This window comes from Marmota marmota, unplaced genomic scaffold (genome assembly GCF_001458135.2).
Source record: "Marmota marmota marmota unplaced genomic scaffold, marMar, whole genome shotgun sequence".
Classification (NCBI taxonomy): domain Eukaryota; kingdom Metazoa; phylum Chordata; class Mammalia; order Rodentia; family Sciuridae; genus Marmota; species Marmota marmota.
Window position 1 is genome coordinate 4,396,654 of NW_026000048.1, and position 10,171 is coordinate 4,406,824.

The 10,171-nt window shown below is 33.8% G+C and overlaps 1 long non-coding RNA gene across 1 annotated transcript in view; it reads right to left on the reverse strand.

Annotated features, from left to right (window-relative positions):
• The window catches only part of LOC125619547, a 9,299-nt gene extending 1,536 nt beyond the window's left edge, over positions 1 to 7,763 (reverse strand). The window contains exons 1-2 of the long non-coding RNA XR_007351077.1: positions 7,644 to 7,763; positions 832 to 976 (exon numbers count right to left, since the gene is read on the reverse strand). This is a non-coding gene — a long non-coding RNA (uncharacterized LOC125619547). The remainder of the gene's footprint in view (positions 1 to 831; positions 977 to 7,643) is intronic.
• Positions 7,764 to 10,171: the final 2,408 nt, after the last annotated feature.

A 10,171-nucleotide genomic window follows, 5' to 3' on the forward strand; every position in this document is an offset into this window, starting at 1 on the left:
AGAGAGATGGGGTCAGGTACAAGCCAGGCAGGGGGTCCGCACCACTGGACACTTGGATCATACAATAGATCCTTACAGCGGCTCCATCAGCTTTGTCTGATGGTACTGCAGCTACCAGGACCAAAGAGGAGAAAAAATGCCCAGGGGATATAGGATGCTAGGAACCAACACAGACCCTGATTTTGCAGGAGAAACATAAGAAACACAAGCTGGCTAGAGCTGTGTCTCACCAATTAGCCTGATGAGCAGCTGTGGATTTTATCTAGCAGAGGGCACTTGGAATCTGAATGGGTGTCACCAATGGGTGGCTAATTCCAGACATCATGAATATGGAGTGTCATATGTCTCGTGTGTATTCCGTGTATCATGATGAGATCCCCCTACTGCCCCATGTACATTTAGTGCTTTGTGAAAACTAGGTGTTTCTTAGTTCTGTCTCTCCCTATCTGTGTTTAGCCCACCTAAGACCTACTTACTTTATCTGTGGTTAATAAGTCCTACAGTTACTGACTTCCTTATCAACACTTAGCATGTCTTATGAGGGTTACAATACCACTTCTATTTTCTGTAACAGAATTGAATATTCCCAGACATTAGAGTATATATATATATATATATATATATATATTCACCCTTGGCTAGAAACCATCAGTTTTTATACTAAGGGTCCTCTTAACAAAATTTAAATTCAAGCAACTTTTCTAGTTTGTTGTTTCTTATTTGCTATTAAGTAAAATTAGAATAAGATGTACTCTATGTTTGCATAAATATGTCAAATTATATTCTACTGTCATGAATAACTAAAAAGAAAAAAGAAAATTAAAAAAATACCTTACTAGATTGTTTTGAAAATGACATGGTCTTTATATCTAATGAGTTTTGCATCCATATATTCTACCAACAGTGGATCAGTAATATTTGAAGAGTTGCATCTTTACTGGACACATACACAATGTTTTTTTCTTGCAATTATTCCCTAAAAATACAATGAAACAACTATTTTATGACTTTTTAAAAATTAGATATTATATATAATAAAGAGGTGATTAAAAGTATAAAGAATAAGATATGCAGGTTATGTACAATACAATGACTTTTTATATGGGGAACTTGAGTATCTTGCATATTTTTGGTATCCATAGGGGTCTTGGAACCAATTTCCACTATGCAGATGACAATATTTGCAAAAGATGCCAAAAGAAATCTTCTTTAACCAATTTTTTCTTGGATTCAAACAATAGTGGGTAAGTTCCTAAAGTTGATTACTTTTAAAAGGAATTTCTTACCTTTTAAAATCAAGCAGTGTGTTGTTCTTCTGTGTTTGTTATAATTATATAGGCAAGAGGAAGCCTTGCTGCTCAGCTAAAAAGTAATTTACTGGTAGTGAAAATGGAATGCTGGATTTAGTTGAGAAGTAAAGAAAGGTGAAATTATTGATTACAATGTAGGAACTAATTTTTCTTAATTCATTAGCTAAATGTGAATGCATTAAAATCAAAAGAATGTGAATCAAGTCTTGCTTTAATTAAAAAAAAGAAATCGAAAGGATTACTGTTTTAAACCATTTATTTTACTAATTAAGCAGGCAAAAGCAATAATTAGTGGCTTTACAAACTAATTAAGGAAGAGTAAGTTTAAAAGTCATTGGAAAGCAAATACTTAAAATAGTTTTAAAGACCAAACATGAAAAAGTGCATTGAAACTATTATTCTCATTTATTATTGGTGTCATTGTAAGTTGGCATAACTCCTTGGGAAAACCATTTGAGTCATAAAAATAAATATCTCCTTTGACTCAGTAATCCTACTTCTGGGAATTGGTCCAAAGAAAGTAATTTAAATGAAGGCAGATACTACTTGAATAACAAAAAAATAAATTCATTATTTCATGTTTAAGAGCAAAACATGAGAAGATAATAAATAAACAAAATCAGGAAATAAATAAATGATGGAACCCTTACGAAATGGAATATTAAGATATCATTAAAAATAGGGTATATTTAATATATTTAATGCTTGTGGAAAGGTTGTGTGATTCTTCAAGTTCAAGATAGCAGACTGAAGACATAATTTATGTTTTATTTTCTTCCAAAAAAGTAATGTATAAGTTTATAAATAAGTAAATAAGTACAAGTTTATTTATAAGAGATCTGAGAGAGGGAAGTGATCCTGCATCAGGTCAGAAGTACTGATAAATATGTAGAAAATGAGAGACATTTTGAATCATTTACACATAAATCAGTGTTATTCATACCTGGAGTGTGCATAGAAAATAGTGTTAGAGGAGGTGCAAGCCTCTCACTTCTGAAGTGTTTTTAAGAACCTAATCTTGTTGCAAAATCATATGGGAAATGAGAATGGGAAGAGAGGGAGATCAACATCATGGATTGCAAGACCATGAGTTGCATGTCTTCACACACATGTGCACGCACACATGTGCACGCACACCTATACACACACACATACACACACACAGAGCCTTTCTGTGGTGGCTCTTTTCTCAGGGTTAAGTGTGATGTGAACTAGACACATGAAGAGTTAGGTTTGCTACTTGTCAATGTTGATGCCCAGAGTCAAGTTTTCCTCATTCTGTCAAGAATAGAGATAAAAATACCCCCGATTTCCTGCCTGCTTCTTAGATGTGTGTCTTAGGATCTATCAAAGCTTCTCGTTTAGAGGTTGTGATCAACTTGTTTACTCAAGTGAGATGAAGAAATAGAATTCCATGGTTGCCAAAAGAAATTAATTCTGAGCAGCCTTCTGTAATTGATGTAGTTCTTCATTCATAAATGTAAGCAGACAGCCAAGGACGACAGGATATGAGAAAAACACCAGTGGCTGTCCATAAATTATTTTAAGGATGAGAAAAAAGATAAAATGATAGAACAGAATAAAGGCTTAAAATAATCTTAATTTATATCTTTAGTATTACTATGAAATGAACAAATTCCAATAAAAAGAATGTAAAATTCCAAAGGAATCTGCGGAATTTTAAATTTTAATAGCAGTAGATTATGTACATGATTTTTAACCTATTATGATTTTTTTTTGTAATTAGTAGAATACTGTTAGTGGTTTTAGCACTGATAGTGGTTTTGTGTTACTCTTATACTATGTATAATTATGTAACAGTATGGACTGTTCTCAAGTAACTACTTACCCTAATGAAGAAAAATAATTGGAAAGCCCCAGTACAAATTTAAAACATAGTTCTAAATTAAACATATTCTTAAATGTTTATCCTTGCTCCTCTAGGTTAAAGAAGTCTGAGAAGAGCTGAAATAAAATCAAAATTCAACTTATCAAAATTTGTTGGTTAGACTGAAAGCAGTGCTCAGAGGGAAATTTACAGCATTGAATGCAAAGAGGAAAAGTGGCATCTAACATCAATAATGTTGCTTCTGCCTTAGGAAAACAGAAAAAAATATGAACAAATTAAATCAAAAGTAAACCTAAGGGGGAAAATAATAAAATTTGAGCAGAAATCAATGAAACTGATAACACAAACAACAGAAAAAAAGTCAATAAAATCAAAATGGACTTTCAAAGAGATGAATTTTAACTATAAACTTGTAGCCAAATTAACAAAAAAAGAGAAAATTCAAACTTCTCATAACAGAAATAAAAGAGACAACATGACTATTAATTTCATAGGCTTTAAAAGAACAATAATAGAATAATATGAATAATTGTATGCCCACAATTTGATAAAATAGATAAAAGGGACCGATTCCTTAAAACATACAAATATATAAGGAGAAATTAATAATCTGAATAGGTCTATAGATCTACTAAATAAGTTGTTAATGACTAATAAACTTTCAGTCAATAATTAATATCCTAATGAGAAATTAATTTTATTCTATCTTTATTTGAGCCTGTCTTCAAACTTTCTTTATGCACATCCAAGACTTTGAAGTACATAAATTCCATCACTCTGAAGAATTTTCTTTGACATTCATCATAAAGTCGTTCTACTGGCAATAAATTTGTTAAATTTTCATTTTTCTGAGAAATTCTTCATTTTCCCTTAACTTTTAAAATATAATTTCACTGAATATAGAATTCTAAGTTGTTGGATATTTTCTTTCATCATTTTAAAAAAGTTCATTCCACTTTCTTCTTGCTTGCCTGGTCTTAAAAAAATCCAAAGTACTTCTTACACTTGTTCCTGTATAGACAAGTTTTCCGGCTTTCAAATTTTTCTGCAGTTTGAATTTAATACACCTAATAGTATATGTATGCTGATTATGATTCTCTGAGCTTCCTGGATCTGTGGTTTTGTATCTATCACTAATGTTGAAAAATTCTCAGTCATTATTGTTTCAAATATTTCTTCTATTCCTTGCTTTGATTGTTTATTTTTGTGCTTCTGGAATTTTCATTATGCATATGTTATATATTTTTGGAAGTGTTACACAGTTCTTGGTTATTCTGTGATTTTTTTTCCATTGTTTTCTTCACCTAACTTTCCTATGTATATATGTGAATATACCATAGTAAATCTCACCATCAAGTGCATGCATAAGACACTAATAAAACAACTATAAGTAAATAGCAGAAACATCAGTAGAATAGAGGGAAGAGAATAGGGAGAAGGAGGAGGGGAGAGGAATAGGAAGTACTGGGGAATGAATTAAAACAAATTATACTCCATGCTTTTATAATTATGTCAAAATTTATTCTTATGTATGACTAAAAAGAAACAATAAAAAGTAAAGAAGAAAATTTAATTTAATGTTAACTTTTGATATTTTGTCAAGTTCACTAATACTTTTCTTAGTTATATCCAGTGTATTTAAAAGTCTATCCATGACACTCTTCTTTCTTGTTATGGTAACTTTCAATTCTAGCATTTTCTTCTCTTTCTTTCTTATAATATCCATCTTTTACTACCTGTTTTACCCACTCTTTCATTTCGATTTCTTTACATATTAGTCAGAGTTATTAAATTTCTGTTCTGAAATTTTAAATCTCTCTGCCATTTCTCTAACTTGTTCTGATGTTTGCTCTGTCTCCTCAAACCGTTCTTTTATCTTTTAACCTGCCTTGTACCTGATGTTCTGAGTGAAAGAAATTAAACAAAGCAGGTCCTTGCGGTGAAGGTTTTGCTTCTCTGGCCAGGGTTTAGTCTGTCTTTACCATTTGCTCTACTTGCATCAGAGGCTTAAATTTCCTCTGGTGCCCTTGTTTTTGTCTCCTTGCTGTCTTTGAGTTTTCTGCAAGACTACTTATTAAATCATATCTGAGGGAGGGGAGGGGGGATAGTAGGGGAAAGGAAAGGTAGCAGAATACAACAGTCACTAATATGCCATTATGTAAAAATGTGAGTGTGTAACCGATGTGATTCTGCAATTTGTATTTGGGGTAAAAATGGGAGTTCATAACCCAACTGAGTCAAATGTATGAAAGATGATATATCATGAGCTTTGTAATGTTTTGAACAACCAATAAAAAAAAATCGTATCTGAGACTCCCCATTCTTTTTGTTTTATCTTTCTGTTATCATACAAGAGCTCTGTTGATGTAGTGGTAAGGTAGCAGGGAAAGAGACATGTTCTGTAGTCCTATAGTCCTATGATTGGGTCTTAGTTTTTAGTGAGCTTGTGTCCCTGGGCTGTGTCCTTCAAAAATGATTCTAAGTCTCTCTACCCCTTGTGTTAGACAGCAAAGTTAGAAGAAGCTGGAGTTGAGTATTTTTCTTCTCCCAGGTAGTTTGGTCCCTGCTAAAACACTAGTAGTTTATGCTCTGCTCAAACAGGTTTTTTCTGAGAGCATCATTGTGAAGAACAGGATCCTCCAGCATATTTCAAAATGGCACCCCCCCCCACCTTTCCAGACATAGTGTTGGGTGGGATATGTTCTCTAATCTTTACTGGTAGAGCTCCTAGAAACAAAACTCATGAGAGTGTGAGGGCCCCCAGAAGATTCCATCCATGGAGCTTCTGTTTCTCATACTCATTCACAATAAGCTTCCAGAAATTCATCAATTGTAGTTCAGGTTTCCCACCTCAGTTCTAGTTTAGAAGTTATCTTACCCATAGTAAGTTGGGATTGCTCAAGTCTACCTCTCTGTCATCATTTTTTGGGTCTCTAATTTGCCTTGTGACCTCAGTTCTCTGATGGAACCAAGAAGAGTCATGGGTTTTCACATTATTTCAGCTTTGTTTCATATCATGTGGAAAGAAGTGATAACACCTAAGCCCCTTCTATGTGAATATGGAGAAATTTCCATTTGAAATTTTGGGATTTTTAATAAAGTACGCTTCAGAAATAAAAAAAAGTAAAATTTCACTGAAGAGATTGAAGAAATAGTCAAATCTTTCAACTTTTGTACAAAAGATAAAGAAATTCAAAATATGTGATGAGAGACTATGTCAATAAATAAGTCAGTAGGAATGCAGTGCAAAGATCCAAGGACCCAGGGAATTGAGGGAAAAACTAACAAAATACAGTAGAATGTTCTGGATCTGAAGAAAGTTAGTTTAATCTTTAGATTAAAGTTTAATCTTTAGATTAAACTATGCTGATTTGATAATGAAAAAGGACAGACACAAAGAGAGAACTTCTTGAGTTTTTTCTCACCGAGGATAAAGATTACCAGAGGGATAGTGGAAAGCTACCAGAGAGTGAAATTCACATTACTTACAAAAGGAAACTCAGACTGACTGCAGCTTCTGGTTGCTCATTAGCAATAGTGAAGGAGTGCCAGAAGTCAGCAGACACTTGTGTCAATGTTTGAGGGGAAGTCACTGAATCTACGGTTCTGTAATCTCAATATGAATCATATGAGAAGGTAAGATGTGATATTGCAAATGGACACACCTATGGTAACAGCATTAAAATATGAAACTCAGTCTGGGGATAGAGCTTAGTTGGTAGAGTGCTTGCCTTGTATGCACAAGGTCCTGAGTTTGATCCCCAGCATAACAAAATAAAATAAAATATGAAACTGGCCAGCATAAAACAACAACAACAAAAGTTGGTAGCACCTGGAGGAAAAAGGAGAGTGTACATATTTCCATTAAAGGAAGTCAAGAAAACTTCAGGTAACCCAAATCAAACCAGAGTTTCCTGCAGGTCACCTGCAGGTCAGAGTTGGTTGCACCCTCCATAGACTGATCCAGAAAGAATCAATTACAAAAACAACAAAACATTTAAAAATGAAGAACAAATGGTGATTCAAGAAATCATGGATATAACCTAAGAGTGAAAGATTAAAAAAAAAATAAGATTTAACTCTGTGTCAGAATGAGAAAATAGTTGGATCATATTCGAGTAGGAAATTAAAAACCTCCAAGGAAATATTTTGAAGTAGATACTGTGAAATAAATTATAAACTTACTAATGAAATGAAGGCATATGTTGCTTTATTAAAGAAGAAGGAGAGATGAAAGGAAGGAAGGAAGAGACAAAGGGAGGGAGGGAGAAGAAAGAAAAGGAGGGACTGAGGAAGAAAAGAAGAGAGAAAGGGAGGGAGGAGGGGAGAGAGAGAGAAAAAAAGTCATTTGAATTTGCAGGCATAAACAAATTCATACAGAAAAAAAAGTCAAGAATCCAAAAATCAAAGAAAGAAAGATATGGCAAGGTTTTTGAGTAATTATAAAGCTACAATTCTTCTGATCTTGATGCTTAAAATCTTACCTTTAAAGAGCTTCACTTTGGGTAGCTTACAAAATGGCACGATTCGCAAATACCAAATCTATGAAAATCAATGTCTGTGTACTTGATGGTGTGTGCTTGGGGAGAAGAGGAGGCAGGAAGTTGGCAGAAGGTTGAGTTTCCTGTCTGGGTTGACAGCTAATGAACACATGCACTGGTGTAAGGTCTTTAGTGTAGATACATGCTCAGGAAGACACCATGCTACATAGACCCGAAAGTATAAGAGGTTAATAGTGGCTGGAACCCCCTAATGAGAGCTGTACTGTAGGAATTGATATGCATTTATATTTTAACAAAATATGCAGAAAAAACTTTTCTGGATTAACATGTAGTTTACTTTGTAGGGTTGTGAAATTGTGAGGTTTTCTTCTGTTTCCTGGCTTTCAATTCTATGGTTATATAACTACAAAATAAAAATGGCTTTATAATTAAAAATGGAATAGATCTTCTAGAATTTAAAATAATTGACCAAAGTTAATTATCATGTTTATAACAGCCACACCTGTTATATAATATGGTTGCCAAGAAGCATCTTAAAAATGTGAAAATGCATCTGCTATCATGATTTGGTAGAAGCTCCTCTGAACGTCTACATCATGATGACATTACTCAGTTTTATGATCTCCATGATGAAGGACGGGGTTGGCTAGACACCGGCTGATCCTCTGGGGGATTTTTAGTGCTAATGTGGTGATTAAGACCTCCTCCTGCACCTTTCCAACCACCAGAACTATCAAACCCGTACTGGGCAAATCATATAATCTTTTTTTTAACTTTAAAAATGCACTAGAGCCTATATTTCATACTAAAAATGTCTTGGTCTTCAGGAAGATGAAGAAACATCTGCAAATAAGCTAAATCTCCATCTGTGTCTTTTTCTCTTGGGCTTTGGGTTTACAGATTTTTCAAGAGGAGAGAGAGAGAGAGAGAGAGTGTTTGTGTGTGTGCACGCATGCCATCTATGTTTATAAAATAGGCAGATACTTGCTGTGTGGAAAAATATTTTGAGATGTGCTTTCTAATTTTGTGTATTTACTAACTCTTTGAAGAACAAAAATCTTAAGTGGAAAACATGCTCTGGAGAACCTATCTGTTGTAAATTTCTGCAAGACCCAGAGTCAAACCAAGATCTAGAGGAAGATTTGAGTTCCTCTAAGCTGGGAATCTCATGACACATCACCTATGTTGACAGAGATGGGTAGCTGACCTCTGAGAGGATCCAGCTATGACCACCACCCTGACCCTTCACCTTCTCCTAATGCTTCTTCTGGAGTCAGTGGGAGTCAGATAGGACAAGGTTTACTTCTTAGGTATGGCCAAGCCAGGGTTACAAGTGCTTAGTCATTAGTTCTTCCTTGTTAGTGTCCAACCATGAGACAGGTTATTTTGGATTTCATTAAAATACTTAGTGAACAAAATTAATTGAATGGCTTTAAGCTTACATGAGAAACTATATGTGAAAATACTCTTAGCTGCAAAATTCTAAAGGAATGTCTGAAACTATGACTAACATCACCATTTACTATAAATATGAGATAAATATGTAGATATATGTGAATTCATCCTGTATATCAGTCACCCATATATTATTTTATAGAGGATTTTATTTGAAAAGCATGAACTCTTTTTATTTGTATATGTTGAAAAAATGTTTAACCTAAATTTCAGAAATATTATTTTCCTGGTTAATCAATTAGTCTAAGAGAACAACAGTTCTGTAAGGTGAAATAGGAATAATAATTATTGAGAAGAAAATGTGTAAAAGATAGAATTAAAACAGGGTATTTTCCTCTGTTGTGGCAAAGTCAGAGAAGTAAACCGATTAAATTGTTTTAAATGTGGTGTCACATTGGCCTCTGCCCTTGTTCTGAATTTTCCTCACCTAGTTCTCATTTACTGTGATCATCATGATGTCATTTTTTTCAGTGTGTGTTTTCTCTCTCCCACTTTCTCTTTCCACTACTTCTTCCTTTACCTTTTGTTCCTATTTGCATTTAAGTTTGCTACTACAAGTTTGATGCCTACAACCTTTGTGGCTATAAATCAAAATAGGAAGTAAATATTTGCATTCATTGGAAATTTTGCAAAACAAATCTATGCAAAATCCAGCTGATGAAGAGGACGCTGGTCAGGAAGCGCCTGCTAAGTTTAAAAAGCATGAAGTGAGCACAGGCAATAGAATGTAAGAACAATATGTTTTAACCTTTTCAATAAGACATTTTAGAAAAGAACTTATTCTTTGTGAGGAAGAAACTGTTTGACATTGCTAAGAATGGATTCCCAAGTGCCTCAAACTTTCTTGGAAAAGTCTATTCATATTCACAAGGAAGCTTCTGCATGTTTCCCTAACATATCCAAACTAATATAATATACAGAAACTTAAGAAAACACTGTAATTTACTTTCTCTGGATTACTACAAAACCTTAAATGAGAAGCATGCCAAGGAATAAGGGACCACATGATATAACAAATAAATATTGATTACCTATCACTCTAAAGCCCTGGATAT